The sequence below is a fragment of the Python bivittatus genome, unplaced genomic scaffold (genome assembly GCF_059951505.1).
Source record: "Python bivittatus isolate LINGU-HERP-01145 unplaced genomic scaffold, Pbiv_v1 ctg000850_np1212, whole genome shotgun sequence".
Lineage (NCBI taxonomy): Eukaryota > Metazoa > Chordata > Lepidosauria > Squamata > Pythonidae > Python > Python bivittatus.
The window spans coordinates 47,723,359-47,750,577 of NW_028277112.1; the positions used below are offsets into that span (position 1 = coordinate 47,723,359).

Below are 27,219 nucleotides of genomic sequence, written 5' to 3' on the forward strand. Positions count from 1 at the left end.
AAAAAATAAATAAATCTCTAGCTTTTGGATGAAGAAGATAATCTCCTGGTCTGCACTCCAAGGAAGGTCTTTGCTAGAGTCTTCACAGATGAAAAGGCTTCCATGAATTTCTAGGCTTGGGAATTACTGCAGGCCAGTGTTAAATGTTTTCTGGAAATTCTTCCCTTTTCCAACCTGACAACAGCTGCCTCCAATCTTCCAAATATGCCAGTGTCTCAGTAACAGATACAGGTGGAACAAGAGATTCCATCACAAAACAGTTTAACAGCAAATATGTTAAATGAATGGAATACTGACACATGGATTGTTTCCATGTGTATACCTCAGGTCTTGGTGTTTTCTTGGTAACTGCTCACCCTGCACCCCATCACCTTCTCTTTTCCTTCACAAGGCAGGCTGCATATTCTGCACAACTGGGATAGGCTCCAGTATCCATCCACTGGGCTGGATGTATGTGCTTAGAATTAAAAGAACTCGGAGTACAAGAATACCAGAACTGAACAATATCTACAATACTTCCACAGAAAAAGTTACCCCTGTTAATCACAAATGTGTTGAATAAATTATTTCAAATTAGCAGTATATGGGGAGACAACAACAATAGATGTATAGATCTATTGCATAGATAGAAATTCATGGCACTATCTTGCACATTTCCAGAAATCTGCCAATAAATCACTACTTTGCTCACTTCTATTTTGTTCCTCCTACCTTCTCTGCAGCATACATATCTGAGAAGATGCTGTAAGCATAACTTTGCCACAAACCAACAAATTCTGTTCCCCCAATATCTTTAAAATGGTGTGGCCTGTTGGCAGATATGTTTTGCTAAAAAAGGTCTACAGTACTTCATATAAGCAGTCTAGTCTAACCTGTAAGGGGCTAGCTTCCATTACAAGGAAGGAGAAAATGAATTGCTTTCCTGCAGTTATGTTGAAGTCTCACATGTATTTGGGTCTTCTGCTCATTGTACTTTCAAAATAATGTTTTGAATAATGAAACAAAATAATGTTCTACAAATAATGTTCTATAAGAGCAAGGAAAGCTAAAATAAGACCTGCCCCTTTTTTTGCTTGTGTGAAAGCTTCCTGCAAAATTTAAGTGTACACTTTAGTTTTATGGAACTCTGAAATGTAACCTTTCAGTTCCTTAAAGTATTTTTCAAAAATATATATGACCTCCAAGTCCTCACCCTGATACACTGATGCAGTGTTTCTCAACCTCAGCAACTTTAAGCTGTGTGGACTTCAACTCCCAGAATTCCCCAGCCAGCATGAGAAGCACTGTACTAATAAAAGCAAGAGCTGAGACTGCTATGTTTTTGTTTTTGGAATTTTTATTTTAGTTTTGTTATTTGATTTCTCTCCCAGAACTTGGCTTTCAGTTGCCAGATATGTTTCATCAGAACTGCAGCAGAACAGAGGCCCGTACAGGGAGAAGAGAAAGAAAGAATGAGAAAGGGAAAGGCACAGCAGCTAAGGAGAGGTAAAACTAACCATTGGGTAGGAGGCAAGCTCTCTAAGTGATGCAATTGTACTATTGCAGTGATCGGGGACGGGCAGGCTAGCTTGATTTGGCTGCGATGTGACATTTTCAGCACCAACCTTTCCTGCTGTCCAACCAAACCAACTCTAATCCATGTGATGAGGCTGAAGGATGGAAAAGGCAGAATTCTCCTGTCCTGTGAGTGTGTGATCCAAGCAGGAGCCCAATCCCATGCCAAAGGAACCTAGAGGAACATCCTTCAAAAGAAACAAGGCTTGGGTTGGAATGGAGAACTTACCCTACCTTATGGGTGGACCTGAGTTCCAAAAGAATGTTTTGATGGGGAGGTTTTGTAAGGGGTCCAGTTCAATAAGAAGGTTTAGCAGACTATATGGGGAGACTGACGAGGGTCCTCCAAAGCCTACAGAGAATAGGATACTTTGGCCTTAGGAAAAGTTTTGCATCAGCTTCTGCCTCCCCATAGGATCTCAAAGGGATACAGCAACAGGGTTAATTGAAATCCTGAGAGAGGAGCAGGTAGCACTTTTGTTCTTCTTCCCCCATGTCCAAGTGTCCTGGATCCTGGTTCCAGCATCCTTTCCCGTTTGGCTCAGCTCCACTTGCCAAGGCCAAAGCTCAGGTGCTGAGAAAGGTTTGCCCCACTTCTAACAAGAAGCTGCAATAGCACAACTTGCCCTTTGGGGAACAGCGCAGCTAAACAGGATGATGGCAAGGTATGGGGAAGAGAAATAGGGCTAGCAGTGCACATTCCCTCTTCCACCCTTCAAGCCCACCAGTGACCCTGTGATCCCCCAGCTTCTGGCTACTGATTGGGCTGGGAAAGACTTTCTAGAAGAAAGGTCCAACCCAACACTGCCCTTGGTCCTTCAGCTGTTCAGTGTTACTCCATTTGCCAAGAAGTGAACAAGATCAACTTTGGGGGAGACCCAGCTTTTTGCATCTCAAATGTGAAATCAACAAATCTCATCCTGGCCAACTCATTTCCAAATGAACTAAGATTTCTTTCTTTCCTAACATGGCTACAGTCCCATACATTTTTGCAAGCCTGCCCCATGGAGCTTAGTGGGCCTTACTCCCCTCATGCCCGGACTCTAGTCTCAGGAAGTCCCTCAGCGGAAGGCCCACTAAAATTAAGGGGGTCTGCGCCAGAGGATGGCTTCAGACCGAGCCTGCAAAAGAGGAGGCATGCTGCTTCTCTGCTGCTCTCCTTTTTTATGAGACACAGAATTCCTGCTGCAAGGGAGCCGGCGAGGGGGCAGCTTGAAAGAACTGGGCCTCGGTTTCCCAAGCAGCCGGGGAGGGGGGGGTCCTCACCCTCAAAACGCAAGGCCCCCGGATGCTCTGAGTCAGCCACTGCCAGCAGCAACTCTTGGCGGCACCGCCGAGGCCCCCAACACTTTCAGACCCCAGGGAGAGCATTTGGCACAGACAGTCCAGCAGGCGAGAGAGGCACTCTTCAGGAGCCGCCTCAGCCTGACTCCCGGCCCTCTTTCGCGCGCCGAAAGTTCGGAAGAGCAGCGCCACCGCCCGCTCCTGGTTCTGCCTGCCCAGGCGCGGATCTCGCCAGGAAGTGGGCCGCGGTGGTCGCTCGCTCGCTCGCCCGCCGCCGCCCGTCGGCTGGCCAGACCAGGCGGGGGGACAGCAGAACTCCGGAGGCCGGAAAAGAGACAAGGGGGCACCCCCCGATCAACCTTCCTCTGGCTTTCGCCTTCTGCCCAGGGAATCCAGGGGCGTCCTGGGCAGACGGAAAGGTTTCAGAGCCCACGAGGGAAAGGTGGTGAGCGGAGGCGGGTGAGTCTGGAGGCGACGCGCGAGCCACCCGGGACGCTGAGCAGCAGGCGCGTCGCCCACTGGCCCAGGAGCGGAGTGCGCGGGGAGCCGCCGGCCTAGGACGCTCGGGCGTTGGGGTCAGCTCTGAGGGTGGCGAGAGGGACGGGCCCGGGTCTGGAGGGCGGGCGTCAGGGAGGCAGCGGGCTGGCGCGGGGAGCAGGAAACCGAGGGCAAGCCAAACCAAGCTTCTGTACGTCTTCGCGAGAGCGGTTTTCTGCGGGAAGAGGGCTCCACGGGCCCCGCTCGGTGTGGATCGGACGGAAGATGCCCCTCAGCAGGTGGAGAGGAGGAACAATGGCGCAATTCAAAATCCCTACCTGCTGCCAAGGAAACGGGGGTGGGGGCTCCGCCTCGGACTGACTGAACTACGAGACTGCCGGGGCAGGTTTGAATGGCCTTTCTCCCTCCGCTCCCAAATTCCCGCGTGAATGAAAGAAACCGGAGCGGGCGCCTCAGCTGGCATCCGATTCTTCACTTAGCTTTGTACCGGAGCTGTGGCCAACTGACTTCCCAAGCCTTGCAGCTCACGTAGGAGGAAAGGAAAAGAGCGGCTGGGCTTTGCCTGCAGAGAGGTCTCACCTGCCGCCGCCGCCGCCGCCGCCGCCCCCAGTTGCTTGAAAGGAAATTTGGAGAAAGGGATTTGGGATCCCCTATTAGAGGTCTGGGCCTTGTCCTGGAATGTGCGGAGCGGAGTGTCGTCTGAACGCGAGCTGCAGATCAGATCTAGGCCTGTCCGGGAAAACAATCCGAACCCAACCCCTTGTTCGCTGGAAGAAGGGAGCACTGTTGAGCTACGGGAGAGCTGCTTTCTGCTGGAGGGGGCTGGGGGACCCGAGAAGCTGAATGGAGACATTTGCTTGGAAGTCAGTGCAAGGGGTCCTGCAGCGTTACTGCCGAGTAAGAACATTCTCGGCCCACCCAGGGATAAAGCACGCAGCTTCTCCAGTTCCAGAGGACTGGGAGCCCAGCTAGAAAGTTTTAAGCGCCAACCTTAAGGCTTCCTGTCTCCCAAGCAAAAGGTGCCGAAACACACGTGTGTGTGTGAATCCTTAGATTATAGTTTGACGCCGGGTACGTAACTCGGGTTTGGCCGGCTGTTCCTCGCTCCTTTCCCCGTGGTTGGTGTCACCTGTGCCGAGGCGGGGCATCGTCCTCCCACCTCGGCGCCCTAGCAGCTGCTCCTTGGCTCTTGGAGGGGCACAGCAGGCAGCTCTGCCCGCCCGCCTCCTTCCTCCTTCCTTCCTTACCTCCCTGCCTCCCAGCAACTTCTGAGCCGAATCCACTCACGGGAAGCCGGGGTGGACGCGTTCCGTGGACCCCCCTTCCGACTGTGTTCGCTCGGGTGGCCGCGGGAGGAAAGCGGCACATATTTTTGGTGGGGACAGAATGTTCCCTGCTTTCCCTGCCTGACAGGCCCCGCTTTGATCTCTAAGAATGGCGGCTTTGGTCAGTCAGACAACCGCCTTCGCCGGAGCAAGCAGAATCGGAGCGGGGCGTCGGCAAAGAACCGTCTGGGGCTGTCAATGGCTGCTGCTTTTTTGACGGAAAAACGTGCCATGGCTTCCACAGATTTTTCCAGTTGGAAATTAAAACACGGCACAGCTTCAGCCTCACGGTCGAGTTTCCCCCCTCCCTCTTAAACTGGATAGTAAATGAATATTAACTCCTTCCAATAAATCGATTCCTCCCTTTTTTCTGTAGGACCCAGCCAGACCCCTTAAAGTCAGCTGAGCTTCTCAGCTCTGCATTGTAAAATCTGTTGACGTTTTCTTCCATTATTTATATCATAATTTGAAACAATGTGGAGGGATGGAGAAATAGATATATGTACTCATGGTATTCAAAAAACAGATTACTTATGGGCCCTTAATAATGTTTACCGATGAGGTGCTCCACGGAGAACATCTCTCCAGCTGCACACCCAGCCCAGTTAAGTCAGATTCCTGGGTCAGAAAGACATTTACATAAATTGTGCTCACACCACACAGTTAACTAGATCTGTTAAAGTCCTAGCAGATGCTTTCTGACGATATGCTAAAACTTGGTAGATGTTTATCTTTAAGATGGGGGGTAGAATGTTATTCTTATCCACTTGGGTAGTTTATTATTCAGTTTATTGTGGGAATCTGCAGAAAATGCTTTAATCCAGAAAGCAGCTTAACTGTATTGTATGAACACAGCTAGTATGCTTCAGAGAAAGCTTGCAGACCTTAACATCTTTAAAGCTCAAATAATTCAAATCTCAGCCAAACGTCTCAACTTCTTTCCCATTCAGAGGACGTCCTCAAGAAGAGGAATGGGGAGAAAATGCTGTTAGGGTTGGATTCTACAGACTGGTCTATAGATGTAACTACTCAGAAGAACCTCCCAGTGGAGGTTTTGTGTTGTATTATTCCAAACCACTAGATCTGTGTACAAGATATGTTGGCAAAGTACTAATCTTTACCCCTGTGTTCTGAGATTAAATTCTAGTCATTTTTTCCCTCTGTTCAAGTTATCCCTAACGGAGAAGTTTGGAAAGGTAAAGTGCCATGTGCTCAGAATTCGCTTAGTTTAAGGATAGAGTTTAGCATGCATCAGTTTAACTTGGTGATCAGTACGATTCTTTTGCCTCGTCTCCTTGACTCAGACTGATGTCTAACCCCAAGTTTCTTGAACATCTGTGGGACCTCCGCTGCAGCCGAAAAAGGCACCCCAGCCCGACTGGGAGATGGGCGATCGCCGAGCATCGCCAAGCATGGCTCCTCGGCGCCCTCCGGCTGTCACTACAGCCGCCCCTTCTTCCAAAAAGGCCGAAGATGGTGGGCCGAGGTGGCTGGCACAGCGGTTGGACATCTCGGTCGAAGGGAGCTCTCCAGCCTGTGGTTCCGCTCAGGGAAGAACCCTTTGACCAACCCAGAAGGACAGCGCAGATTTGAAGACATCAGCAGTTCGCTCCAGCTCGGCAGATCGTAGCGTTTCTGACACTCCAGCTGGAGTTTCACTGCGAGGTTGCCAGCGACCCCCTCCCCAGATGACTGCCCTGAAACTCTACAGTCACTACAGGAGGCTTCCAGCCGGTGACCAAGAAGTTCCGAAAAGGGACAGGAACTTGCTCCTTTTCCTATCCGACATGTGTTGTTTTGGGTTGTTGTTGTTTTTTAGCTCAAACAATCTTGCCTACAGCTTTAGAGTTACCCCCACATCCTCAAGAGTAAAGCCCTGCAAACACCAATTCCCCCCTTGGCTCGGAAGGCAGCGAAACTTTGCCGAGTCATGGCGGGTTTCTTCGAAGTAAGCTTCAAGCCCCGGGTCTTGGCTCTTTTCCTTGAGTCGTGGGTGTATAGCCACACTTAGCGATGGGAGAAATCCAGGGGAAACCTGTCTCGGAATGGCTGTGCAGCGTCAGGTCAGTCGAAAATGTTTTGCTCTTGTGTTTACCTAACCAAAGCCCTTGATTATAAGCGGGGATGGTGCAGTTACTCAGCGAAGCTGAAAGTGCGCTCTGCACGTGCTCCAAGGGGCGAAAGGTTCTCATCAGCACGACGAAAGCTTCCAGGTAACCCATCAAGTCCTTTCAGGACAGCCCCTGAAATTCTGGCCAGGGCCCCAGCTGAGCCCCGACTGCAAGGGAGTCTCTCTGGGTCCATCCGAAGGGTGGGCAAATGCCAGAGGCAAATTCAAGCCGCTTTAGCTGGGCGGCGGCGTTTTCTTCGGCCCACGTTAGCCAGACTCGCAATGTAGGGAAGGCGCCGAAGCCCCCGATGGGCCAGAGCCTTAAGCGAAGGATAACCAGCGCTGTGGAAACGGAGAGGCTCTCTGCCAGGAGTTGGATACCGTCAGAGGAGAAGAGGCACTAAATCAGCAGGAAAGTCCCGCGTCCCCAGAGAGGAAAAGGAGGACCTCAACCCTGCCCCGGAGCTCTTCGGGTCATGGCGGAACCTGAGCCGGCCAGCAAACAGCACCGCCCGCAGATGGCAAGTCCAGGCGAGGCAGGGGAGCAGGAGAAGCACTAACGCCTAAGGCGGCTCTCAAGCTGCACCCGCGGGGGGGGGGGTTGAACTTCCCCCACAGATGGAACCACCCCCTTCTTTGCCTGGAGACACTTTCGCTTGGGCTTTTCCTAAAGGCAGGGTCTCTCAAGGCATTCTCCCCTGTTGCTCACTCGCACGTACAAACGCCCGACTATCTTCTTGGCATCTTTCCCATCAAGAGTGGCTCATTCAATAGGGGTTAATTTGAACCTGGGTGCCTAGAAGCTACTCGGACGTTTATCCAGCGTTAACTGTTTTTCTTTGAAGTCTGAGCAGCCTCTTTACACGTGCACAGAATTGTGTTGTGCGCTGCGCTCAACCGCTAAGGGAGAAGCAATGCCACCAGTACCTGGTCCTCTTTCTTCCTTCTCCTGCCTGGGGCTTCGGAGCCTGCCTGCTGCCTGGAAATGGGCAAGGAAGCAGCCTTGGTCACGACAGGGGGGTAACTGAGGAAAGTGAGGCCACCTCATTACCCTGCACACGGGGGTGGGGGGCAGGGGGGTCCACCTCACCCAAGGCTCTACCCTGTCCAGGAAGAACTGGCTTCTTTGGCACTCTCCCTCCCAATTCTCCTCTCCTCAGACTGCAGAGCACCACTCCTGGGACTCTGGGTGGCTCAAACATCCCTGCTACATTTCCCAAGGAAGCTGATCCTTCCACAGCTGCCAGGTGAAGGCAATCTTGGCCTGCTGACTGCTTGTCCACTGCTTGGCCCAGTGGAGAGGAGGGTGATCCCCTGGCAGCTTAATGGGAGAACTGAGGTGAACCTGTGCAGAACTGCAGAGGCCATACCTGCGTTCACCCACCCCCACCCCAGCCACAGCAAAAGAGAGCAGAGGAGCAGTTACAGCGTCCTTCTCTTTCTCACCCTAGCACTGCTTCCAAAGAAGCAGACTGCAGAGAGAGGGAGGGGCAGCTATGACCTTCACACAATCAGCCAACTTTTTCTTTTCCTGACAGGAAGGCCTGCACAGTGATGATGTCCAATTATCTCCCTAACCTGATCACTCCCACTGGAATGCACTATCTGGGCTTAGCTATCCAAAGGAAGCCAAGAAGTTGGCAGCAGCTTCCTGTTCCTTTTCCTGCCCCTTGGCTTCCTTTTGGTGGATGGTTCGAAAGTGTGGGCAAATTTAGGCCAACCCCACCACTGTGCTAATCCAATGATTAACCCTGTCTCTCTCTGTTACAGCTAAGGGGAAATGGCCAGTGAGCAAGCAGCGGCATTTGTTCCTGCTCTCTCCATAGGACACTGGTTTATTCTCTCCAAACACCTGGGAAACAAGAAGGCATGAAAACAGAGGTGGGGAAACATTAATCAGCTTAATTTAATGCTCGCACGTGTGTTAGGAGTCCAGCACTGCTTCTTCCACTCCAAGTTCTTAAGTAAAGACTACAGATGTAGACTGCAGAACTCCATATGACCCTAGATGGTAGCAAAGAGACATAACACTCCAAGTCTGTGCTGCAATGTAATGGTCCTCCTGATTTTTTGTAGCCCAGATTTGGTAGCTCTGCATACTTAAATCATTTTCCAGCAAGGAATGTCTTGGCTACTGAATTTCTATCTGACAGGTGGCTACTAATGTCACACAGGAAAGGAGTCTACATTCAGTTCATCTATGGAGGACCCAAGGCTGCTGTATTGGAAGAAGTTCTGCTGCAGTTGACAGGGCTAGGCCAGGATCTACCCACCACAGAGCTTGCAAAAGGACTGAGTGCAATATCATAACCGTTAGGCCTCTTCTGGTGATGGTTGTTGCAACTGAGGAGCCCATGGTGCCTGACACCAGCTTGAAAAACATCACACAATGGACACAAACCTACCACAGCATCATGAAGAGCTCTGAAAGGAGGAAGGCAAAACTTCTCCCCTTTCTCCCAGGAAGTACAAGGGGAGGAGAGAAAAGGGAGCAGAAGTATTGGGCTAGATCTAATACAATCTAGATGAGCCTCAAGCTGTCCCATGCATGAAACAGCCTAAATTGGCATAAGTTGTTATATTATTATATTGGTATAAATGTAAAATTCAAGTCAACACTAAACAAGGGGAAACTAAAAATCCTAACCTAACTCAGAAAGTCAAACATGATAGGCATCACTAAAATGTGAGATATTATTCATGATTGGCACACAGCCCTGGAAGTCTATAATTTATTCAAAAGGTACAGATCCTGGGTGGGGTAAGTTACACTGTATGTAGTGACAAAAGTATTCTTGCACAGAAATCCAAGAATCCGAGCATGGAAATTCTGTTGGAAGGCGAGAAAAACTAACATGATGCTGTTGTAGGAGTTTATAAAGCGGTCATGATATCCAGAGGAAGAGGAATTGAGAACAGTCAGACCTGCACATTGGACTTCAGAAGAGCTGGTTTTGATGAACTTCTAGGGAAGGTAGGTTGAAAATAACATACCTTCAAATCACAAAAGAGAAAGGAATTAAGAAAGGTTGGGAAATCCTACAAAATTGGATATTGAAAGCAAAATCATAATCTTCACAAGAAAAAAATGAGAAGAAATACAAGATACATTAAGGCCCCTCTAACATGCTGAAGCCCCCCCCCCCAAGTCCTGCTAGGCTGCCTCATCATGGCCAAGGGTGGGGTGTTCCTTGGAGGCATGAGCGAGAAATATCCCAGCAGGGACACCCAAGGTGTGAAGGTCACCCAAGCTACCCAGCTAAAGCAAGCAGGTACCTCTGTTGGGCAGTGGCAATATAGGAAGATGCCAGAGGCTGGGAAAGGTGGAAGAAAAGAGGGCAACCATCAGCAAGGTGGATGGACTCAGTTACAGTGGCAATGAATGCACCATTGGGAGACTTGAAAGAACAGGTTAGGGATAGATCGTCATGCAGAAAATGTATCTCTGGTTGCTAGGAGTGGAAAACAACTTGATGGCACATAATCAAAAACTTGATGAAGAGAAAAAAGGACATGTCTAAGAAACGGAAGGAGGGGAGCATAATCAAAGAATACAAGGTGGCCTCCAGAAATATAGGAACTCTGTCCAAAAAGCTAAAACTCAGAATGAGCTAAGGCTTGTAAGAAATACCAAAAATAAGAAAAAAAGAGTTTTTTGAGTATATTCAGAATAAAATGAAGCCAAAGAGCATATAAGCCTATACCAAGGAGAAAGTGGTGAAACAGTAATGGGTACTAATAAGAAGGTAGAAGTCCTTGACTTGTATTGTGTATCTGTGGTTTCTCAAAAGGGAAATGGAGCTCTAGATCATAATGGTTGGCTAATGAGAGAAAGAGGGAATGCAGCTTAGGACAGACAATGAAAGGGTAAGAAAGAATTTAGCTAATTTAAATGAATTCAGTCTCTAGGGCCAAAAGGATTACATCCCAAGGTACTGAAGGAATTAGTGGAGGTGATCACAGAACCAGTCTTGGTAATGTTTGAGAACTCCTGGAGGATTGGTGAGAACCCAAAAGACTGGTGGTGAGCAAATCTTATCCCCATCTTCAAAAAGGGGAAGAAGGAAGACCTGGAAACCACAGATCTGTCAGTCTGACATCTATACTGGGCAAGGTCTTTGAACAGATGATCAAGCAGCATGTTTATAAGCACTTGGATAAGCATGCTGTAATTAACAGGAGCCAGCATGGATTTGTTGCAAACAAATTATGCCAAACTAATGCTATCTCTTTCTTTGAGAAAGTTACTTGCTTAGTAGATCAGGGGAATGCTGTAGATATAATGTAACTGTATCTCAGCAAAAGCTTTGACAGAGTGTCCCATGATATTCTCCTTCATAAAATGGTACAGTAGAATATGGGCTAGATGATACAAATCTTAGTAGGTTTCATAGTTGGCTGAATAAGTGCACCCAAAAATGTTTGTGAATGAATCCTCTTCAGTATAGAAGTATCAAGCAGAATATCACAGGGCTCTGACCTGGCCCTGTCCTGTTCAATATTTTTATCAGTGAGTTGGATGAGGGGGTTGAGACACTTATGAAGTCTGCAGATGACACAAAACTGCAGAGGTGAAATAGTGAAGATTCAGAAGATTTAAACAGTTTCAAGAAGTGGGCTGGAATAAACAGGATGGAATGTAATAGGGAGAAATGTAAAGTTCTGCATCTGGGGAAGAAAAACGTAAGGCACTAGTCAGAGGAAATGTAGCTTGGCAGTGGTACATGTAAAAGTGATTTGGGAAGGCAAATGCTATCCTGGGATGCATTAACAAGAGCATAGTGTACAGATCATGGGAAATAACTGTCCCACTCTACTCTGCCCTGGTCAGATTCCATTTGGGGTACTGTGCAGTTCTGGGCATCACAGTTCAAAGAGGACAAATTGGTGAAAACTCAGAGAGGGACTACCAAGAATACTCTGGATCCCAAACCCTACGAGGAACGGCTAAAGGATTTAGGTATGTTTAGGGGAGATAAGAGTTTTCAAACAGGATCTGGGTGGTCATTTACCAAAGATCTTCTAGCAAATCTTGTACTGAATGGGGGTTGTACTAGCTGAACGGGGGGTTGTATGGTCCCTTTCAACTGTATGATTCTATCCCACCAGTTTTAAGATATATAACATCTGCCACACTTTCTCATCCATTATCTTGGAGGTGAGGTCAAGTGGCCTGTTGTGGGTTTGACTAGAGGTGCCCTTGAGGAGTATTGGGAGGTGCAAGTATGTCTCTCTCTTTTGGCCATTAGCCAGACACTGCTATAAACATTTCTTCTCCAGTATTTGCTCTCTCCATTACCACTTTATTTCCAGACTTCCTTTCATACACATCACCTCTTCCTTCCCTGTTTTTGACACTAACATTTCTGCAGACTTCCAACTGGGCAGAGGAAAGGAGAGCAGAGTTCTATTATAGTTTGGGAAGAAGAGGAATCATATTTGCTCAATTCCATTTTTGCAGTATTCTGAAATGGCATCCGTGGAGAACTCTACTTATAGATGCATCCGCCCATCTTTTCCTCAGTGTGGTATCCAGAAATTAATGGACACTTTTCAATTGGACTTCAGTTACTTATTTAACATTCTCCCTGTATTTGTCAGTCTCAATCACTTTCCCCACCTCCATGAAATAAGAGAGGTGATTTCAGTTCTCCTTCTATATATAACCCAGTTAGTTGCACAATCATGATAGGATCTGCATCTCTTTTTTTCTGGAGTTATTTCTACTTTGTGTCTTCCCATACATTTCTTTATTTCACATTGCTTTAACTGCCCAAATGAGATATAGGAGGAGAGGCAGACAAACCAACCAAGACCAGACTAAAAAAAATGAGGCAAAGTCCTAAAGTTGGGTATAGTCAATTCCTGCTGTGGTGTCTGATGGACAGATGTTTTCCCCGCTGGCTGGCAATGTGCTGAAAGGGGAGAGCACCAAAGGCAAGAAAGAAAAATACATCACCTTGGCTATTGGACTTGGGGACAAGTCCAATAAATAAAATAAAATAAATAAATATTACAACTGGCACACTCACAAGTCAGGACAATACCATTCAGCAGTGATTAGGAACAAGGCACAGTAGAAGCAGAATATGGATTTGCAATGAGGACAGCAAGTGCTGTTACCAGCACTGTTTGTGCTGACCCAAGCTTGGGTGGATAGCACTGAAATTTAGTGGTGGGGAAGGATCCACAGTCAAGCAGAGTGAGGAAGAGGAAACAACTCTGCTATTCCTCCTCAGAGTAAAGTTTTAAAGACTTACTCTAGGTCCCACCTAGATTGGTTCTGCATTCCATCATTGGAATGCATGCCACTGATTGAGAGCTAGGCAGCACTGTGGGCCCAGTCCTCCCTGAAATGGTGCCTAGAGAGGATCAGCAAGAGAGAGGAGGTAAGCCTGGCTGTTGCCTTCCCTTATACAGTTTCCTCAAAATGCAGAGAAGGTGTTGCCACAAAGGGGAGGGTCTTGGTTCTGGATTCCCTTCATTTCTTTTCTATCCTCACTGGTAGGGGATTAATGGGTGTGCAAAGGGGGCAGATGGGGCATGATGTCATTACACATGATGCAAGTCATGGTGGAGTTACTTAAGCACAATGACATCATGATGCATGAGTCATCATTATGGTTTGTTATAATGCCACTGGGTGAAGTGAAAGGAAAAGAGAATGTTTTTCATCCCATTAATTGCTTTTGCTTCAAATAAATACACTGCTTCAAATTCCTGTTTAGCAGTACCAGGACTTAAGGGCCCAAAAACAAAATGAAAAAAAAAAAAAAACCACAGCCAAAGCATCAGCCCAGTGTGGAGAAAGCAATCCAACTGCAATCTTAGGTGCTTGCCACCCACAGCCCTCTGGAGTGGTCCTATTCTTCTGAATACCACTGAGCATTTCACCACAACTGATTTAAAGTGCCATCACCCCTCCTAGTGTTAGCAAAAAAAGCCATTGCTCTTATATACTGGTTATCAGAATCATTGACTTCTGGGATCATATCTAGCAGCTTCATGCTGAATTGTGCTGCCTTTGTTAGTGGGTGCACCAATATATCTTCCCTCCTTGTCTCATTCTCCTTTCTTACTACCCCTTTGGTAGGTGAGAAATAAGTACAATCAAAGAGCTGGAGCAGGAACTGCAGGGCTGTTGCATGTATTTTGCCATTCCAACATGTGTTATTTCACTTTTGCATCATTACCTATTTGTTTATATCCTGTCCAGAGATTCAGGCCCTCTCCTATTTGCTCCTTGTATTTTTATGGGATTGTGGGACCATTCAGCATTACAGAAACCCAGTGAAATTGACAAGGAAGCATTGAGTATTTGAAATATTTCTCCCTTTCTGGGTTCCTCTATGCCACATCTCATTACTGTATAAAATCATCCCTTTTCTGAGATATATTGCAGTGGGGTATGCTTCTGAGTGGTGGATGAATGGATGATGATAGGATAAACAAAAAGAGAGGTAAGTTGGAGAAACAACAGGACTTATGCTAGAGATAAAGTTTCCTTTGAGTCAAGTGTGAGTTCTTGTGACGTCATTGTTGGGTACCGCTGCCTTCTACCTGGATGTAGCCAAGGCCCTCTCAATCTTGTCTACACCCTAAAATTTCATGAAGATCTCCCACTCAACTACTACTTGATTTAACTCAGCTTTTTGAGATCAGCTAAGGTCAGCTAGGTGCAACCATCTAACTGTGCTGACAGAGCTTATATATAGCTAAATATTTCAACAATTTAAATCAAAGAGGCAAAGGGAGCAGGGAAAGGATCCTGGAACTGCTACCTGAGAGGGAAACCCTGGAAAAGAAATGGTGGAAGAGGGCATGATCACACCTCTAGATACATGCACACCTAGGGCAACACTCAGAGCAGGTCATCTGGCCAGCTGTCACCAAAGGAGGCTATGAAGTTGCATCCTTTTACATATCTTCTCGTACTGGAACACTGTCTTTTTAAGCAGGAAGATGATTAGTTAAACCTGGAATGCAAAGTAAAGATTGCCTAAATTCAGGGCTAGGAACTAGGTAAGAATGGTGTAGTATAATTAGGGGAGAATATCAGGAGGAATTCAAGGACTGTAAAAGCATACTGGAACCAACTGAAACATGGTGAAAGAGCCACAGAGGAGCCAAGGGACAAATGGAAAGCTTGCAGTAGAAGTAGGTTTCCTGGTCAGGAAAGGGTAGTCTTCTGCACACTTCCACAAGACCATCATCAACATCTGGCATGAAGTGAGCCCATCAGTTCATTCCATTTTTCACCCACACCACTGTGCAGGAAGCTGTGAAACCAGCTTTGGCGCTAACTACTCTTGAGTTCATTTAACAAGTCAAACCCACCACAACCTTCTATTTTGTGGCTGCTGCTTCACCCTTTCCACCACTTCTTTGATGCTTACAGCTGCTGGTCCATACCTTCTGCTGTTCTTCAAAGGTTTACAGCTAAGGGAAGCGACAGGGAAGGCTTCCAGAAGCTTTACCCATCCAGAAAGTACCCTCTTTCCCCGGCAGAGAGTTTCCCGACCAAATCCTAACGGTACAGTTTTACACAGAAGTTAGATATGTTTGAATTCACTGAGATCTGCTTTCTAGCCACTTTCTGAATTGAGACATATGGGATTGGACTAAAAACGACACTTGCAGGCATCTGCCTGGACACGTGTCCAGGGCTTGTACAGCCACACAACTGGCTTGGTGAAGGATGACCTTGAAGTTTGTGTATTACACAGTCTCTGTTACAAAGCTCGTAAGTTGTGGGGCCAAAGAGGGACAGGGCAAAAATTGGCTTCTGTTTTGGGAGCACTGGATTTGAGATAGAGCTGCGCTGACAGTCCAAAGTTCCCTCTTTTGGGCTTCACGAGCGATCGGACTTCCCGGGATGGCCACTCGCTGCAAACTTTGATCCCCAGAACCCAAGCCCCGCAACAGAGCTGCAAAAGATTGAGGTCGCCCGGTTTTTCTCTCCCTGCCCTCGTTTCTTTAGCAGCTAAATTCTTGGGTCTTCGCGCGGGTACCGAGCCATCTCTTCTCGCCTTTCTTTTTTCCCCTTAGCGCCCCCTCGGCTCTTTTTCCACCAGGGCTTGCTAAGCAGAGGGCGGGAGGGGGCAGATAGCGGACAGGCAGAGTAGGAAGAGGCGGGTCTCGCGGAACCACGAAGATCGAGGCTAAGGACTTTCTGCAGACTTTCTGGGGCTAGCTTAGAGTAAGGGACCCGCGCCCCCTGCTGTCAGAGAAATGCAAGTCCCGGCAGCGACACGGCAGGAAACCGCTGGTTAAGACACAACACGGGCCCGATTCTCTTCCAAAGAAAGCGAGTGGCGGTTGCTAGAGGCCTTTTGTCCCGTTTCCATTTGCCAGCTAGAATATTTATCCGGAGGCAAGTTCAAATGAGATCAGCAAGACCTGTGCCTCTCCACTCAGCCTGCGCTCTGGAGTTTCTTTGCAAAGCAGGACAGTCTGCGCCCAGCGCGGAAGAGCTCAGGCAGTGCAGTCTTTTACACAGAGCCCCTTTACCCAGCCATACAACGTGTGCAGCTGAGGCATTATAATGAAGCCTTGAAGAGGAATGCTGGCTGGCACTTTTGCAACTGTGTTTAGGAATTGGAAGGGGGTACTATTTCATAATTTAACTAATATGGAGGACAACTGAAAGTTATTAAACAATAGAAATTAAAATCCAAATAACAAAATAGCTTCCAAGCCACTTTTAAGAATTTTAATATGTTGACGTTATTACACTCTGCCTATAATAAGACACAGAATGGTTGGAGCAGCAAAACTGGATAATCGAAGGCTGAAAGATACTAATGCAGCTCCCCTCTAGCAATTTGTTCAAGAAACTGAGAGCGCATCTTTCCAGAGTCTAATGCATCTGGCTTTGATAGAATTATCTAAAAACAAATAGGGATTTTCACTTTATTAAAACATTTTAATCTAATTTTTTCCTATCTGCAAGGCCCAACTGTTGCCCATCCCAGGTAAAATGAGCTAAGCACAAAATTAAACATTCTTCATATACCTACTCTGGAAAATATAAATAGTAAATGGTGGATGGTAAGCAAACATTCTGTGTAAACTTGCGCCAATTCCATAATGTTTTTAAATTCCAGGATTTCAGTATTTGTGGATTTTAGGACACATCTAGAAAATTTACTGTGTATCTAAAAAAGACTTCTTTTTCTTGGATAACTCTAACTCACTTCCAGATTCAAAATGATTTGCTCAAGTGCATCATAGCGTATTTTTCATTTTTTATTGCCTCAAATTATACATTACTGGGCTTCGCTAACTGGATGGAAGAGATTTATTCCATTTTCTATTGCATGATAAGCACCCTTGCTTTAATATATTCCAACAAGAACAGTTACAACAGTCAAAAAGTTATGACTTTCCCAGGCTGTACGTGGCCATTTTTTTCAAGCTGAGGGTATAGTTGGCCTTTGATGGCAGAGTTTGGAGGGGAGGATTTCCCAAAAATAGGTGGGCCCAGGGCAAAAAACTAAATATGATGTAATTTAAATCATTTGAACACAGTCAAAATAACTCTCTGCATATTTAATAATTTCCCTTGTACTCTTTACTTGTCAATTTAATATGAAGAAGAAAGTCAGCAAAGCCATTTAGATGAAAAGACAGGAAAATAGCTGACTTTTTCTTTTACAGAAAGAAATTGAACGTGCCCTAAAAATAGCATAAAAGGCTACATCCAAGTAGCAGTAGATGTATTGACCATCCAGTATTATTATGCTAATAAAATGTGCTTCTTATAAACTTTACACGTGTTCCAAGGTTCCTAAAAACAACCATCTGCATTTTAAAGATGTGTAATGTTTTGCCATTCTTTTTTCATTCAGTTTTGTCATACCATGCTTTAACAAGCTGTTCTGAATCTGGAAAATAGCTACAGCCCCCACCCCCAAGCCAGCAGTTGCTGATGTCGATGTAACATTAGCACAATACAGTCACAGTCTGATGAACTTTTAACAGCAGAGCCAACTGCAAGTTAATAGAAATTTAAACTATAGGTAAGGTAGGAATTGTTCTGTGGGGTTTCAGCAATCATTATTCAGTAATGATGCATCATAATAAGAACCAAACCACATGTTAGTGGGATAATTACACATTTGTGTGTGTATTTATTTATTCAATTTATATAGCTGTCTATCTTGCATATGTGACTCTAGGCAGCTTACAATAAAATAGATAAAACAGGTAAAATACATAATATAAAAATAAAAACACTCAATTTTCCGAGCATCATAAAATGATCACTAACAAAGCCAAGAGACAGGCTTTATCACACATCAGAGGCCCCAGGTCTGGCACAAAACCAAGTTTTCAAGGCCTTGCAAAAGGCCAGCAGGTTGGGTCTAACCTAGTCTCAGAGGGAATGATGTTGCAAAGACTGGGGGACAACCTTCACCCAACAATCCACACAAAACCATGGATGTCAATGCATCATAGTGTTTATGCTGCTGGGAAACATTGCCAAGAACTCTGTAGAAAGAGGTTCAAATATCTTTATATTGGAAGCATCCAGAGTCCACAAACAACCACTGTTTTACCAGGAAAGTCATAGGAAAGAGTCGACCATCTAGGCCAGCATCCATGAGCATTAAGCTTGCTTGGGAATTAGTAAATGTTGAGTTGTATGTTTCCTGGGGAAAGGGTTAATGTCCTGTGGTGAATAACGTGCAGGGCCAACTGCACCTCTAAGCAAATGTAGACTGGCTGGGGTGGGGAGCAGGATTGGTTCCCTGATCTTCTATTAGCAATTCCTATCTGCTGAATGACAGAGTGAATATGCCAGAATGCCGGTCTTGTACTTTCTAAATCAGCCTGTTGACTTGGAGGCAAGTGTATTGCCTATTCTGCCAATTAACCAGCTTCTGTAAATAGAAAGGGAAGAACTGATGGTTTATCAATTGTGCTAGACAGCAAATTGTCTTGGCCTGATCCAGACAAGGACCATATGAAAACCCATCAGCTATGATACATCATTAGCACAGATAGGACCGAGCCCGACCAAGCCGCACTCTTTCAAAAATGCTCAGTTTTGGCAGCTACACCTGCAGAATAGTACCACGTTACTCCATTGCAACATTACACTGGCTATATTGGGATACATTACTGAATGAGTATACCTTTGGCACCAATGAACATAAAGGGGTTCATCTGATTATTTTTTACTCCTGCTGCCAGCATACGAGATTTGATCTCTCCTCAAAACAGTTCTGATAATCGGAAGATAAAATGTGCAAATACATTTTTGTTCTTGACTTGAGAGCAAATAAATTCAATGAAAGGAATAGTTACCCCACTGCTTCTTAGAACCATCAATGATAATTCTATTTTTACTAATTTTTATTGATTATATTTAAGGTGATACATAAAACTTATTCCCCCGTCACTTTATAGTACACTAAATACATAATTAATGTTTCAATTTTAATAACATTGAACATAAACAACCACTAGATAAAAGCAAAGAGTATCTTTTTACTGTCATCTAGCAGTTTTCCATATTTTTATGTGACTCAATCTGATAGACCTTTACCTTCTTTCATTTTACATGATGCATTAAGTCTTGTCAAAATATATAAGAATGAAAATATCCTATTGTTAACATGTTTCAGATTCTCATAATATAGTATTCTTTCATGCAGTTATCTTATTATAAGAATTCTGTATTGGTTATAAATTATTCATATAAATAATACAACATATCAAAGCTTAACTATTTAAAAGTAGCCCAGTAGCATAATATAAGTATATAAACCAAGAAGGTTTCCAGTGTAATAAAACTAAATTAAGGCTCTAAAAACCTTAAACATTCTATGGTAATCCTGCATGACTGGTTGTTACAGCACAGCCTGCCACAGTGATCCCTACAACCACATGGAAAAGATTTTTGTTTTGTTATTTTAGTGCTAGAATTTGATGCTCTTTTTAAAAAGAAAAATTAATCGGGCACTTGCACTAAAATTTACAGTAAAAATATAACATGCTGACAAGGTTTTCCGTGTGGATAAGGTAATGCCAGTGTTCATCTTTGCTCATTGCAATTGTAGACACACAGTAGGGAGACTCACTTTATCACTACTTTGTCACTACTTCTGCTCAGGCTTTTGGGATCTCTCTCTCTCTCTTTCTCATTTTCTTTTAATATAACCCCAAATCTACCGAAGTCTGAAACAAAAGACAAACACTACAATTTACAGTCCAGGAATTCGTTTCGAGTATTAGTGCAGCACAAATCATTTACTGCTCTCTTGAAAAAAAAATCTGCTACTGATGACCCCAAACTTTTCCCATTTTAAGAATATAATTTGTGGCAGCGGGTCAGTTTATTCGTTAACTGGCGCTCTGAAATCTTTGCCAACTTTCATAGTATCCAGAGATCCACCAGGAGATCTAGATTTATCTTTAGCTTACCCATTGTCATAAATGATGCCTGAAGTTGTCTGTCAGAACAAAATCTCTGAGAAGAGAAACAAAAACGGCATGCCTTTTATAACAACCTGACGCTCTACACACAGGCACAAAATTATACATAACCATCCTTCCCTGCTTATAAACTCACATCTGGGGATCCTGAAAGTTGTCACTTGCCCAGCATTGGATTTTGGGTGCGCATGCCTCAACTCCATTAAGAATGTTCTGCCCCTTTCTGCAGGCATAGAAAACAAACTGAACTGTAACAAACAGAGATCAGGAATGGAAATTATGTTCCTTAAACCCAGCAAGAAGAATAATAGGTAACATATGAGCATTTTTCCCATCCAAATTCTCCAGCAACTCTTCTCCCCCACCCCCAGTAAAAGAGGGAGTATCTCACTACCATTAGCAAGCACAAGGGAATCACTATATAAACATTTTCCAATTGTGGCTGAAAAGATGGAGGGAAGCCTACTGAAATGTTTCTCTTCAAATGCTTGTGATCAAAGTCCAGAACTGTCATTAGTTAATCAATCTGCAATGGCATACAGAAAACCTAGGTGGTAGCATACAACTTCCATCACTTTTAGCAGAGGATTTAGACACCTAAATCTGGGCATTCATCCAAAGTTTAGTTGCAGTTGCATATTACATACCAGAAAAGATAATACCAAATCTGAGGCCCTTGCTTAACTATTTAACTGTGAATGAAGAAAAAACGAAAGTCTGTAAGTTTTAACAAGTTTTTTTAAAAGTTTTAAAAATTAAAAAGAGGATAAAGAGAGGGAAAAAGGGCCTTTCTGAACAACGCTGAGGAAAGATGGCTTGAAACACAGAGTCATGTAAAGGAAAACATAGTCAATCAATTCTAAAAACTTGAACCCAGCATATAATGGCTTTCCTTTCAGTAGCTGGTCCCTTCCCTTCCACCTCCATTTTTCTGATCTGTGGCAGGGAGACATGTCAAATGGTACAACCTGAACTTCTTCTAACAAAAGAATCAGAATAACAAATCACCTAAGAAGATGTCCTCATGTTCTCCACTGCAGTGTTCAGATATGTGGACTTCAACTCCCCGAATTCCCCAGCCAGCAGGGTTGGGTGGCTGGGCAATTCTGGGAGTTGAAGTCCACACATCTTAAAGTTGCTGAGGTTGAGGAACCCTGCAATGTTCCCCAACCTTGGCAACTTTAAAATGTGTGGACTTCGACTCCCAGAATTCCCCAGTCACCCAACCATGCTGGCTGGGGAATTCGGGGAGTTGAAGTCCAGACATCGTAAAGTTGCTGAGGTTAAGAAACACTGCTCTACTGACCAGATATTTATTTTATTCTACTTGAATCTAGCTTTTTTTCCAGGCAACTTTGATCTTTTTTCTTTTCCTTTTCCCCTGTTTTCCTGTGTATACAGGAAAAAGGAGGTGAGGAAAAGAAAGGAGACTGGGGCAAAACAGGGGAAATGAACAAAAGAATCCATCTGGCCCTGCCTTTCTTGGCAGCTCTATATGGATAGTCTGCAATGCCTGCTTTGTAATCTTCGTGTCCTTTCCCTCCAAAATAAAAACTAGTTTATATGACTATCATGCCATAATATTATGATCTTAAAGCTTAGTGATGATGTTTTGCTCAAATTCCATAATGTATTCTGATTAGTTTATCATAATTTAATTCCAATCCCTCCCTGGAGAAGAGTTGCAGCAGATGCTCTGACAACCTGAAGGGGTTTTGTCAGTGGCTTAGAAGAAGGGAAAAATGGTGGGACCTTAATCAGCAAGAAACAGAGCAAGTGGTGCCAATGGCAAAGCAAAATGCAACATGTGGTGCATGTAACCTGGACTCATTCTTTGGCACCTTCTTTCAAATATTTTATTCAGCGATTTGCTTAAAAAACAATGGCTTTGCCTGAGACACCAATAGAGAATTAAGAATCTGTCTCTAATATTTCTTTTTCTTAAAGCCTCTTTCCTTTTTAACAAATTCAGATCAGAGAGGAAAATATTTCCAGTTGGTTGAATGCTTGCCCAAACAATATGCTGTAATAGTGGATTTTTGCAGTGGGCAGGTAATTGGACTAGGTCCCTTCCAATTCGGTGATTTTATGGATATTTGTAATATAGTCTCATGTATGCATATCTAGGAGTAAAGCTCTTTGAACTTCATGAAGCTTCTTCAAAGTAGATATATAGTTTTCCATTATTAGAGTGCATTAATCAATTAGAAAAATCTACTTCTTTCAGTTGGAACTATCTCCAAATTATGCCTCTATCTGCTGAATGAACCCTATCTCCATTTCTTAAGCTTTTCAGAAAAGTTCCTGTTCAGGCTCCCATAAGTTAGGAAGACAACAAGAGCAGCCATTTATAATAGTGTCAGGATGCCAGACTGCCACCTCCATCATTTTTTTTCACCAAGCCTTCCTGGAGACTCAAAGATGCAGCAGTGATACATTTTTTGATATATTTTAGGACTGAGAATTATTTAATTTTATTGTTGTTAGAAACCACCTTGTGATTTTTATCAGAAGAGTGAAATAATATGGATGGATGGATGGATGGATGGATGGATGGATGGATGGATGGATGGATGGATGGATGGACGGACAGACAGACCCAAAAATAAGTTTGGCATTGTTTGGTACAATTCTGCACCTAGCTAAACATGCAAATTCCCTGAAATAAATGGGATTCCACCTTTATATTAATATATAATAGCAGGTTCAACAGACTGTCATACATTCTAACATTTTACAGATGAAAATTGGGACAATTCCTGACCCTACATTTATTTCTAAAATTGCTATCTAATAAACCTCCTCTTGACCCCCTTACTAAATACAGCAGTGAAGGTTTTGTTTTCTCATTTTCTGTGCTATACACACTCCTATTTATTGTTCTTCAGATTAAATATCTATGCTGGGAAAACTGCTGTCAGCAATTAAAAACATATCTTGACATCTTCAGGAAGTAAAACATCAGGCTGTGCACTGCATGATGTCTTCATGTGAAAGTATGTTCATGGATATGAAATGGAAATAAAATGCATCCCTTCAAAGATCTCGCTTGCCAAAGCAATTTTAAAAGTGGCATGATGACACTCATGATAATGATGATAACTTCAGTGAAACAAAATACTTTCTACCTTTTTTCCTATGCACAAGGAAAAGGGAGAGACCTCTTAAGTATGAGTGGAACTTTCAGACTGGGCTGTGAAACTTTGTAAAGTTGACATTACAAAATTCCCCTTTCTTTATGGTGACATTGTTCTCCTCTAAAATAATGCATACTGTTTCTTCTTTTTCCTAATTTCAGAGTGGTTCAGTATTGAAAAATTGTGGCTTTTGACAACCTGAATGTAATAATCACTCAAGTCCTAAGGGCAGTATTTTCAAGTACGAACCTTGGCAATAAAAAGCACGCAGTATACAAGGAAAAGTTCACAGCTCGACAGGCCAGGCACCAGCTGAAAGTGGTTTTCTTCACGCTGGTGTCCACTGGAAGGGAGATAACTGACCTTGGAGGAAGCTTGAGGTTAAGCGTGTATCCTAAGAGCCCGGTTCTTATTATTGGATCCTTTAAACTGCAAAATGTTTTGATCTTCTTATGCTTTAAAGAATGTGAACACGAGAAATTGCATTGGCTGAACCTAAGGAGCTCATCAGCCTCACTGGGTTTTCTTGTGAACCAATGGAGTGTCTGCTAGGCAGCAGATCTTCCCTTCCAGCATGAAGGAGACTTCTTGGCCACTCGTTTATGCTGGCTTCAAAGAACTGCATCGGGAAAAACCAGCCATTTTCTCTCTTTTCAAAGAAAAGAAGCCTCAGAGTTGGGTGGGGATGGACAAAGAAGCAAAAGGAAGGAGGAAAAAAAAGAACTTTCTGACAGTATCCCAAAGACTTGTGTCACTCTAAATACTAATTTTTAATTTTTGTGGTTTTGTAGCCCACAAATAATTAATCTTTAAGGGGACATAAGACTTTCTTCCTGACCTGCTCCTCAGACAGACGATTCCATATGTCTAAGTGTTTTGCTTAGAATTCTAAGGCACAGGCCTCTGTGTATTATATTTTATATATCTCCAAACCAAAAAAAAAAACACCTTAGTAATTATTAAAAATGGTAGCATTGAACATCATCATTCTGCAACTTGGTTAAAGAATACAAAACAATGTCTGCAAGAGTCGACTATGATTGCCTTTTAACCACTCGGTATGGTCTTACAACTTCCATACTGCAGCATTTATAATGTACACCATACAGTATATGAGGAAAATGATGGTCTTTTTGACTGAGAGTCAAGGGAAAAATAGCTAAAATGTGTTTGATGAGTATTTAAATGTATAACTGGTTCAGTAAGAAAACAGAGATAACATGCGTGCTTCAAAATTAAAACAAACAAAGAAAGCAGCTTGCTGACCAATTCGTGAATAGGCTTTGGATCAATAACCAAAGATAAGACATTTAAAATGTAGAAAATCCCCATATTTTCTATGCCACATCTTGTTGGTCTGCCTCAGGATTCACTCATGAACACTAATAAGAACGTCTTATTAGGGAAGGGAAGCATATCTTTGTTTCTTGCTGAAGTGGGGCCTTTTGACAACAATTCTTCCTCATGATGCTCGTATGCATTTTCAGATGCAAGTTTGTAAAGTAAGCAGAACATGAGGTTGGGAAGTATACCAAGTATCCCAAGAAAAACAGTCCTTAGATTGCCATTTGCCTAACTTTGAACACTAAAGCATACCTGGTTGCTATTTCCTGGTTTTTATGCTTTCCCTACACCTGGGTTTTTCAAAGTGCATTTTTGCTGGCTATGAATAATTCAAGCCGGTTTCACTTTTACTGCCAAAATGTATTGATAAGTTTCTAATACCATGTGTAAAAATGCCAGAGAAACAAGACGGGCTTTACCAGTGCTCTATCATATATAGTACATCGAATAGGAATAATCCTGAATACAAAATTGTGGCTCGCTATGAGACTTTGTGGTTCGGAAGTGTCGTTAAACAGCAGCAGAAAAGCAAATCGCTCTGTAGTTACTGCTCCTAAAAGGCCCCTGGGGAGAAGCCTTTGTTTGTTTTTAATTTAAAAGCATTAACAGAAAGTTCCAGCCAGAGCCACATCATTGGAATTCCAATAAGAAAATATTCAGCCCAATTTAATTTTGCAAGTGTGTCACAAGGTCATGATTCAGGATTTAGACTGTTCACACAGAAGGATTCCTAAGGGAGGAAAAAGGAGATTCTTAACACTAACAGAGAGCTGAACCAATGAGGAAGAAAGAGAGAGAAGACAGACAGACAGACAAAAGACAAGGTCCTCAGGGCCATCTTCAGAGGACCCCTCCCCACTACTGATTCATAATGCTATCTACCCATCCAAGAGTCAGCAGAAAACAGTGTCTGCTATAAAGTGGCTCTTCCCACTGCCAGTGCCTCTACTGGGCCTGTTCCTAGTCCCTGACAAATGGTACTGTCCTGATTTGTGAAAGTTTCCCTTGCTATAGGCAAGATGACAAGTTTTCTTCTTCGGCTTCGCTGCTCTTCTCTTTCAGCATGTCACCACCCAGTGAGGAACACATCAAGCAACTGGGGCCAGGGTCATCCATGGGGAGCTCAAAGTCAGGATGGTGGTCACGACCATTAATCAGAGCCCCACCTCACAAAAGTCAAGATGGCAGCCATGGCCGTGGGATAAAGCTTTTTGACACACACACACACACACACACACACGTGTGAATGCCCAGATTGGGGCACTGCAGCAGGAATGGGATAGATCACACGTTGGGATTCTGCCTGTTTGCCTAGGCTGAGCTGTACCCTATTTGGACATCTTAAAATAATATAAAATAAAGTTTTCTGAGCTTCTGCTCTTGATATGTGTTTGGCTGCACACAAATATGTCTTATTTTCATTCACAGTCACCATTCTCTTTTTCGTAGTGTGAATATCAAACATACTTATGGTCAATTTTGCACAGAGGTTTTCCCTCCTCTTTTATTGCACCACAATAAAATGGTCTATATTAAGTATTCACATTTCTACTTAATGTGGTTCTGTATTCCCTTTTTTAATTACCATATTTTTCCGACTATAAGACGATACTTTTTTCTAAAATCCTTACCCTAAAAACTGAAGGGCGTCTTATTCAAGGAAGTCAGCCGAGAATCGCGGTTGCAAAACTGCCAAACTTTGTTTCTGCAGAGAGGCTTCCTCCTATTGCTAGCCTCCAATCACGAGTGAAATAGCTTGTCTCCCAAACAGACTTCCTCCAATCACGAGCCTGATGTAACTGACATCAGCTGATGCTGAACAAACCAATTAGAGGAAGGCTGATTGCAGAGACAAGCTATCAGCAGTTTCACTTGTGCTTGAATGTAATCAGTTAAGCAAAAGAGCCTGAAAATAGAGCTGCAGAGAGACGGTTTGAACCTCCTCCCACCAAGTGTATCAGGTCAATGTTAACTAATTACTAGATAAAAATGTGTTCTGCACTATCTTTAAAATATTGATTTTTTAATTTTGGGTTGGAAAAGTGGGGGTCGTCTTGTACATGGGGGCGTCTTATTGTTGGAAAAATACGGTAATTCCTTTCAGCACTCTTTTAGGAGGGAAAGGCAGAAAATAAATCTGAAAGAAAGAAATAGATAAAGTTTACCCCAGAAAGTTTGCTTCAAAGCTGCAAGCTGATATGAATCCAGTCATGTTAGAAATAGAATTCCCTGTCATGTACCAGAAGGAATATATATAGACCACCGCTAGACTTAGCTACCTGAGGCTCATAGGCAAGTTAATAACATAGTTTAACATGTATTGCATGTTGCATGTATTGCAACCTGCCAGAAAGTTCATAAATCTCGTGTTTGTAGAAGTTTCAATACATATAAAAAGGAAAAAAAGGGTCTGTCTCAAGAATTTGGTCCAGAGGCTAAAAAAATTGCCCAGGTGTAGTTCTGAAGCTGTGAGGCTGAGATTAAATTACACCCATCTCCGTGGCCAGACTGGTTTTCTCCTAGT

General features: G+C 43.9%; 1 protein-coding gene and 1 long non-coding RNA gene across 8 annotated transcripts in view; one reads left to right on the forward strand and one right to left on the reverse strand.

The window, feature by feature from the left end:
- NFIB (nuclear factor I B) overlaps nucleotides 1-27,219 on the reverse strand; it is a 346,323-nt gene that overhangs the window by 244,932 nt on the left and 74,172 nt on the right. The gene's annotated exons all lie outside the window — the stretch shown is intronic.
- On the forward strand, nucleotides 1,332-26,716 carry LOC112541218 (uncharacterized). 2 transcript variants are annotated; one of them, XR_015793714.1, is made up of 5 exons: nucleotides 1,332-6,724; nucleotides 8,542-8,652; nucleotides 9,575-9,745; nucleotides 11,603-11,731; nucleotides 23,513-26,716. It is a non-coding gene; the product is annotated as an uncharacterized LOC112541218 (long non-coding RNA). The 2 variants fall into 2 exon arrangements; XR_015793713.1 differs by having other exon boundaries at nucleotides 8,542-9,745.